Below are 8826 nucleotides of genomic sequence, written 5' to 3'. Positions count from 1 at the left end.
CTTTATTTTCTTTTTAATATATGTGAATTAATGTAAAACTTATGATTATATGTTATTTTAATGTATTTAGATTGATCTACAACTTGTTTTCATGTGTATTTTTAATGTTTAAACTTGTGGACATCAATTTTTTGATTTATGTATGTACGTATGTGTAGGAAAATACGAAAAAAAGATGAAAATTATAGAAACCAGTTTACTCGGCGGTGGAACCGGTTAAACCGAAAACCGGTCATCATACTGGTTCAACTAAAAAATCGGTTTTTAAAACATTGATAAATGGCTATAAAGCCAACTGATACCAACAACAATAATATACAATAATCAAACAACAATAATATACAATAATCATACCCTTCAATATCATTATATGGTATCAGAGCTTTCTCATAGCTCTGCCGATATCTTGATCCTCATCCTTCATGTGTCTCAATCACTACAAAAACCATGACAGGTGAGACTATTATTCTTATCACTGCCACAACCCATTTTCCAATTAAACTCATCACCTCAAATTTTTTGGTCTGGCGTAAACAAATCCAATCCATCCTAATTGGATTCAACGTTGACAAGTTCATCAATTGATCACACCCCACATGTAACATCCCAAAAATTTCAGCAAATTAAAACTTTTCAAAACAACCCATTTATTAACAAAAGTGTTTACATAAACATTGTCCCCAAAACATGATTTAAAATCAGAGTCCCCCAAGATCAAATCTGTTGTAAAACCAATGATGTGTACGGTCACGTCTTCGCCTTGCTACGAATCATCTGAAGAACCTGAAACCATAAACAAAACTGTAAGCATAAAGCTTAGTGAGTTCCCCCAAAGTACCAAGACACAAACAAATAACACATAAACAACAATAACATGTACTGGGTCCACAGCTAAAATACTGGATTACCCCTGAGCCCTCGGTATGAGTCTGGCTTGCCTATCGGGCCCACAGCTCATATCTGGCATGCTCTTGATCCCACAACATAAGTATGGTTTGCCCCCGGGGACCCACAACTTATGTCTGGCTTGCTCCCAACCCAATCAGTCATTGGACTGGAATACCAATGTTTAGCCCTCAGTACGAGTCTGGTATACCAACCAGTCCCCAGCTCGTATCTGGAATGCTACTAAGCCCTCAGTATGAGTCTGACATTCCCTATCTAGCCCTCAGCTCATATATGGATTGCTCCAATACCCTCAAACCCTCAGTACGAGTCCGACATACCAACCGGGTCCTCGACTCGTATCTGGAATGCACAAGAGCCCTCAATATGAGTCTGGCATGCCCTACCCGGCCATCAGATCATATCTTGAATGCTCAAGGGTTTGTTGGCTACAACACGAAACAATACAACCTCAACCTAACACAATATGTCGACAGCTAACAAACATATACAGGTAATCATGCATACAGAATCACAGGTAGTCCCACTAATGTACCACACTAGCATATCAAGACTAGCATGCATATCTATTCCATACTCAGCATATCAATAATATCAGGTTATCCAACCAATGAGCTGGCCTTGGTGCCTTTGACCCGAAAGTATAGTGAGGAAAACTCACCTCGCACTGTCGAATCATACAGACGATCCCTGGCTGCTGGCTGACAGATCCCTGAATCGCCAACATCAAGACAACACCCCATCAACAGCTGATCCCACGAATAATCTATGACTGCAGATCCGCTAAAATCCACGCGCTATCAGATACCACAATGACAACCCATCAACATCTAGCCCCTGACTCACACTATGAGTCCAAATTAGGGTAAAAGACCTTTTTACCGTTCCTCAAGCTTGGCCCAAATACAAGGCCCAAACTACATAACCAAAGGCATATAATCCAAAAATAAACATAATTCCTTTCATGGGCGTATTACCCAAGAAAATCCAACAAGTCACAATAGCCCAACCATAAAATCCAAATGGCCCAACATGGCCCAACACAACCAATCCCAAAACCAAAGCCCAAAATGAAAGGGCCCAAGTCTGCCGAGTACGCGGGGCATACTCAGCCTGTACGCTCAGTGTACATCATGGAAGGCATGTACGCGCGACGTACATACTTGTACGCCCAACATACTCACCAACCATGGCCATCCTTCGAAATTTATCACTTAATCCATTAAGACTTGGATCCAAACTCAGATCTGACTTCCCCAAGGTGGTTAATCACATAAAGTTGCCAACTTTATGTGCATGCATGGCTAAATGGGACTCTAGAGCTCAAAAGAGCTTAATACTTGACTTAATACATGCATGGAACAAAAACCACCATAAAGTTTGCACCTTTATGCCCAAGGAACCCATGATATATCCATATCTACATTTACAAGCTTCAAAAATGACTTTAACTCCCAATCATCAACCAAAAGGATTAAATTGACCAAAAATGAACCAAGAAGAAGATCCATGAAATGAAAAGGCAAGGTTTGGACTTTATACCTCCCAAGCTACCAAAAAGAGATGCAAATGCTGGATCTCAAAGCTTTCCTTCAAACAATAAGTCTTCAAGCTTCTCCTTCTTCTTTTAGATCCACAAAATGAACACCAAGTTCTCACCAATGGCTCAAACACCCAACAATGTAGACTAAGTCTCATTTTTATGGTTTTTGGGAGGAGAAACCCTAAGGAATAAGGATGTTTAAATAGGGTACACATGATCAAAATTTAGGGTTAAAGCACCCCTAGAACGCCCAACGTACTCCTCGTATGCCCAACGTACAAGGCCGAGGTTCACGATCCTTCCTTCTAGGTACGCTAAGCGTACACCAATGTACGCCCATCGTACTTCCCTTCACACTAGTACACCCTACGTACTTCCTATATACGCCCTGTGTACTAGGGTTTCTTCTTACACCCTGAAAACTCCGAAGACCATAACTTCTTCGTTATAAATTCAATTTCGACGATCCTTATCCATGAAAAGGTCACAAGAAGATCTACGCTTTAATCAACTCATACTTGCCTTACAATTTCCCAAACAAACATCCCATTCTCATAAGAGCCCGAGCTGACATATTACCAAAATACCCTTTGGCTTCAAAACACAACCAAACACCCGGATCATCTAAATTACCTCACCTGCACCCAAAAGGAAACGATTCGGGACAGTGCGTTACACCACATATAAGAAATTTCTTGACACCAAAACAGGGGAACCGAATCCTGATTTCCTACCTTGGTACTGTCAAGATCAGATCGTCCTAAGCACTATTCTTAGTAGTTGCTCCGAAACTATTCATCCGATTGTATAGTCGACAAACACTGATCGGGAAGCCTGGGAGCGTCTGACTGCAAGTTATGCCAGTGCCTCCCGATCACGTATCATCTCGCTCAAGACCAAGCTCACAAAAATTCTAGAGGAAATCGATTTGTCACTAAATTTCTTCATGATATGCAGTCCATTTAGGATGCCTTAGCACTTGCTCAAAGCCCTATTGATGAAGAAGACCTCCAAGTGCATATTCTCAATCAACTAAGGGATGAATTGTAACGAACCAAAAATCAAGGGTAAAAATTTCATTTTTATTATAGTCCAAACACTAATATAACTTTTGATCAAACATTGAAAAGCATTTTGAACAAATCAATTATGAGAATTCATTCCCATAAATCACATTTTACGGAAATCACGTGTGTATGCGCTGCGATCGTCCCGAACTCTCTTATTTGAAAATTGGAGTACCTGAAACATAAACTGAAAACCTTAAGCACAAAGCTTAGTGAGTTCCCCAAAACATACCACACGTGAAACCACATAAGTCATGCATACAAACATATAAGGATGCCATGGAAACCCTTCACGGTCTTACTCCGGTGCAATAGGAACCTGTGACATCCCCATTTTCACGGCCAGAAAAGACCGATTTTGTTTATGCTTTATAGAAATAAGAGTACTTCTTTTAATAAAAATGTTGCGGAATTTGTTCCCAGAAAAACATGATAAATACGTTATCAAAGCATTTCCTAAGAAATGTATTTTATTCATTTTAAAACATTTGGGATGTCATCGTCAATACAAAAACATAATCATAAACAGAACTTACATTTATTTACACTAGTGATCTACATCCCTTTAATCTCTCAATGTAAAGTAGCTTCATATCGACACCTATGATACAAATAAGCTTGAGTGGGTCAGGTTGGGAAACCTGGTGAGTACATAGGGTTTTCAACCCACAATAATATAGTTAATTTGTTTCTTCACATAATACATGTCAAACAATTAACCCGATTGCCCATCCCCATTTTCTTCATTTAATATTCCCTAAAGAATTATCTTAAGGGTCATCTCCTATATCGTATTTACCTCTCATCTCTTTACATCACATTTCCTTATATGTTCGTTCCTAAGGACTTTTCCTGAGGATCATTGCCTACATCACATAATCAGTAATGATTCGGGGATTACCCCCTCAATACGCGCCTAGTAAGGGTTGGAGTATCATCGCATGAATACGTAGTTACAACATCGCCTGAACTCGTAATTCATAGTAAGGGTTAGAGTATCATCACATGAATACGTAGTTACAACATCGCCTGAACTCGTAATTCATAGTAAGGGTTAGAGTATCATCACATGAATACGTAGTTACAACATCGCCTGAACTCGTAATTCATCACCTACAGGTTATGAGCCTGTTGGTGTTTCCACGGGGTTGTCTAGAATAGTCTGTGGTCGCCATCTATACTCTGGTAGATGACTGCATCTCCACATTGCCGGACAAGGTTATGGTATCTTTCATCCTACATCCCCAATTCATCATCACCTATCTATCCTCACCTAATTATCATCACCTTCCTATCATCACCTATCTCTCATCATTTTATTTCATTACACACCAACTATTTCATCTACCCATGTCATACCCAACATATTTGTAGATATAAAATACATATACAGTTTAAATCATTTTAAAACATGTATAAAATCATTCATCCAGCATAGACAGCAAATATTCAGATAGTATGTACACATAGCACATAATTTATATAAAATACTTCATATCTATGTATAAGATGAAAGTAACTATGCACTCACTTGATAAGGTGGTGACTCGGTACTCGGACAGCGCTTCGTTTACTTTAAAATAATTTCCTTCGACCAAACCTAGTATTATTACCACTAGATTTTAGTCTAATATTTACCGTGACTAATTATTAGTCTTATTATTATTATTATAAAAGCGTTTAAACAATACTATCCAACCATTATGTACAGACAGGGGCCAGACATAAAACACCGGAGGGCAGGACCATTTTGGCATATAGCACTTCTGAAACCCAACAACCCTATGCGGCCCTTTAAACCAGATTCCCCGTACCGCGAGTAGTTAAAAAGATATTATAACGACACTTATATAAGTCATAATAATAGTTCAAATATTTATTATAAGTTCATAATAACAATACTAATTTTAAATATAAGCTATATTAAAATAGGTAAGCATAACTTACTTACAAGGGGGGTTTAGCTAGGATTCGGGCTCTGCAGGGGCAGAACTTCGTCGCTGAATCTTTCTATGAAAGATTCGTGCAGCGCTTCAGCGCTCACCTTACTATACTAAAACTACAGAAAGAGAAGTCGAATCACGAGGGACCGAAATGCTCGGGGGATAAGAAGAGAAAGACTCTTGAATCAAGAGAATGATGCAAGAAATATGAGAGCCCAATGCTCTTATTTATATTAATTGAATTTACAAAAACTACCCTCCATAATTACTTAATGACCTTATAGTTATATAAACGACTAAACACCCCTTCATAATAATATTTTAAATAGATTTAACGATATGTGTACTAAACTAATGTCGAAAGTACTCAACACTAATCTTATAAAAACGGAGTTCGTATGAACGAGTTCGTATGCTATTATAATTTATAACTCGTTCATACGAACTCCGTTTTTGACGTTCTTTATATCCACACGTAGGCGGGACCGTACCCTACAACTTTCGTTTAGACTCCGTCGGCTAATTTTGACTTTATTTTTAAAGTTATATTTCTAACAGGCCGGGACAGGAAAAGTCCGTTAAAAATTCATAACTTCTTCATCCGATGTCCGTTTTCGTCTGTATTTTTACCATTGCGCTAATATTAACGAGATCTTCGATTCTCGTTTAGGTTGTGTTGGCCAAAAATCGACCGATCTAAAATTCGAATTTCGAGCTGTGCACTACTATGCCAAATCTTAGAAAAATCATAACTTCCTCATACGAAGTCAGATTTTGACGTTCTTTTTATGCACACTCTTGGTTTAAATTATATTACAACTTTCATTTAGATATCTAAGGCTAAAAATTAGTTTATCAAAAATTCTCTTTTTACGTTACGCGGTGTCGTGCCGGTTTCGCCGTAAAACTTCGACGCGCCATAACTTCTTCGTTATAACTCGGATTTCAGCGTTCTTTATATGTATGGAACCCTTGTGACATATACTATAACTTGGTTAAGAATAATCCTTCTAAATAATCTTCCATCAAAAACTCATTTTTGACGCTCATTGTCTCTAAACTGACTAGCCTGAATCTGCGGGCGTTACAGAACCCCCACATGGTCTTAGCCTGGAATGCCATGGAATCCCCCCCTCCCATGGTCTAACATCCAATTTCCTCGGGCACCCCCGGGGTCTTTCATTCAAGTATCACAGAGACAACTAGCATACCACATATCACAGAACAACTATCATACCACATAACACCTAATAGGCCGACATTACTGCCTTCGACCCATGGATATAGTGAGGAGACTCACCTCGCACTGAAGAAGCTCACCGAAAGAATCCCTCGATGCTGCCCTGACGGCTTCCCGAACTATTAATACCAACAATACACCCAATTAACAATTGGTTTCCAATCCATAATTACAACTACATGTCTGGGGTAAAAGGACCATTTTACCCCTCACCTATCCTTGTCCAAATTTATGACCCAACTACAAAATGAAAGGCCAAAGGGCCCACAAATCAACCATTAGCCCAATTTTCCAATTTGGGCCCAAACCCCTTACATGGCCTTGCCTTAAGGCCCAAATTATTCTTTTTAGTCTAACACCTGAACTCTGATGGCCCATAATAGGTCAACTCTCAAACCCAAAACCAAAGGATCCATAAAGGACCACTAATGGCCCAATTTTCCAAATTGGGCCCAATCTCATATGGGCCTTACCCTAACACCATACTTCCCTTAATTACAATTCAGATTACCACAATTACCCCTTGGGACAAACTTGCTCAAAGTCATAAATCAAAATTCAAAGTCAACGGTCCAAGTTGAACCAAGTCGCCGAGTTATCCTTTAACTTGTCGAGTTTCTCCTCTCACTGTTCAGATCGGGAAAACTCCCATTAACTCGTCGATTTCACCAATGAACTCGCCGAGTTGACCATAAATTCAACCTCTTATTGCATTAAGTTGTTTTCATCGAAACCAAGGACTCCCAATCTCAGATCTCTTCCAAAATGATGTCTAGAAGGGTAAAGTTAGTTTCCAACTTTACCCTTAAGAACCATCCAAAAAGAGCCAAACTCAAATCCTAGGCTCATTAGAGTGATTCTTAACCCATTAAGCTCCTAAACTCCCACAACATAGTCCCAAAACACAGATCTGAAGTCCAAAGGTTAGAAACTCACGTAAACTTTCCAACTTTACGTCCATGCAGGCTAGAAATGCTCTCGAGAGCTTAATAGAGACTTAGTGAGGGACTTATTGCATGAATGGGACATAGAAACTAATAAAGTTTGCAATTTTAAGTCAAGAGGAGTCATGAAGGGGTCAGATCTAACTTATTAACCGCTAGAAACCTCAACATCTTGGACAACCCAACCAAAATCCCAAAATCATGCTAAAACTTCAAACAAAGAGATCTAGATGAATACAAGGCAAGATGTCGACTTTATACCTCAAAAGAACTGCAACAAATGGAGAGTTTCTGGATCTAAAGCCTTCCTTCCAAACCAAGCACCTTCAATCTTCAAGCCTCTTCTAAAAAACACCAAAAACCCACTCTCCAAGCTCACTACTAGCTCACACACTCAACCTTGAAGGATAACACACGAAATTAGGGTTTTGTGGACAAGGAGGCTGGTAAAGAGGCCAACCAAGAGAGTTAATGTCTTTAAATAGGGTGCCAAACCCTAAAATTAGGATTTCCTTCACAGCCGCCAAATCGTCGAGTTGGGATTCCCCGACTCGTCGAGTTGAATCATTAAAACCCGCGGACACAAAATTCTCGACACGACAAGTTGGAGCTCCCCAACTCGTCGAGTTCACATAAAAACTCTAATATTTTGAGAAAGGAAAAATCCCTGGACCAAGCATTACAAATCTCTCCCACTTGAATCAGACTTCGTGCTCGAAGTCGCTCCTTACAAAAACTCCCAATTCTGATCATACAACGGCATATCCAGGTCTACTGAAACCATCCTCAAAATAGTTCTTCAAGCCCGACGAAGAACGGATTCTCAATCTTTTGAATAAAACCCAATCCTATCTCACCTAAATTTCAAAACCTACAGTCTCAATGGTCTGACTCCTTGTCAGATCTCTCACACCGAACCGATACTATGCCAACCTCATAGAAATTCGAACCAACAAACACTTCAAATGGAATAAGGTCACAGACCATATACAGCTACAGAACACTTATACTCGGCAAAAGGCTCAGATAATCCTTCGAGTATAAGATTCATCCCTGCAACGGTTAGACTCAGACGAGAGCTGCACATCAGGGTTAAATCAATTACTCTGAGATTATTTAATCCCGCTGTGAGTGACTTAACATTTCCCAAACGCCCAGATACTTCAACCACACACGAAAACCC

The sequence above is a fragment of the Lactuca virosa genome, chromosome 1 (genome assembly GCF_052849685.1).
Source record: "Lactuca virosa cultivar CGN04683 chromosome 1, Lactuca_virosa_CGN04683_v6, whole genome shotgun sequence".
Lineage (NCBI taxonomy): Eukaryota > Viridiplantae > Streptophyta > Magnoliopsida > Asterales > Asteraceae > Lactuca > Lactuca virosa.
This window is presented reverse-complemented; position numbering follows the sequence as displayed.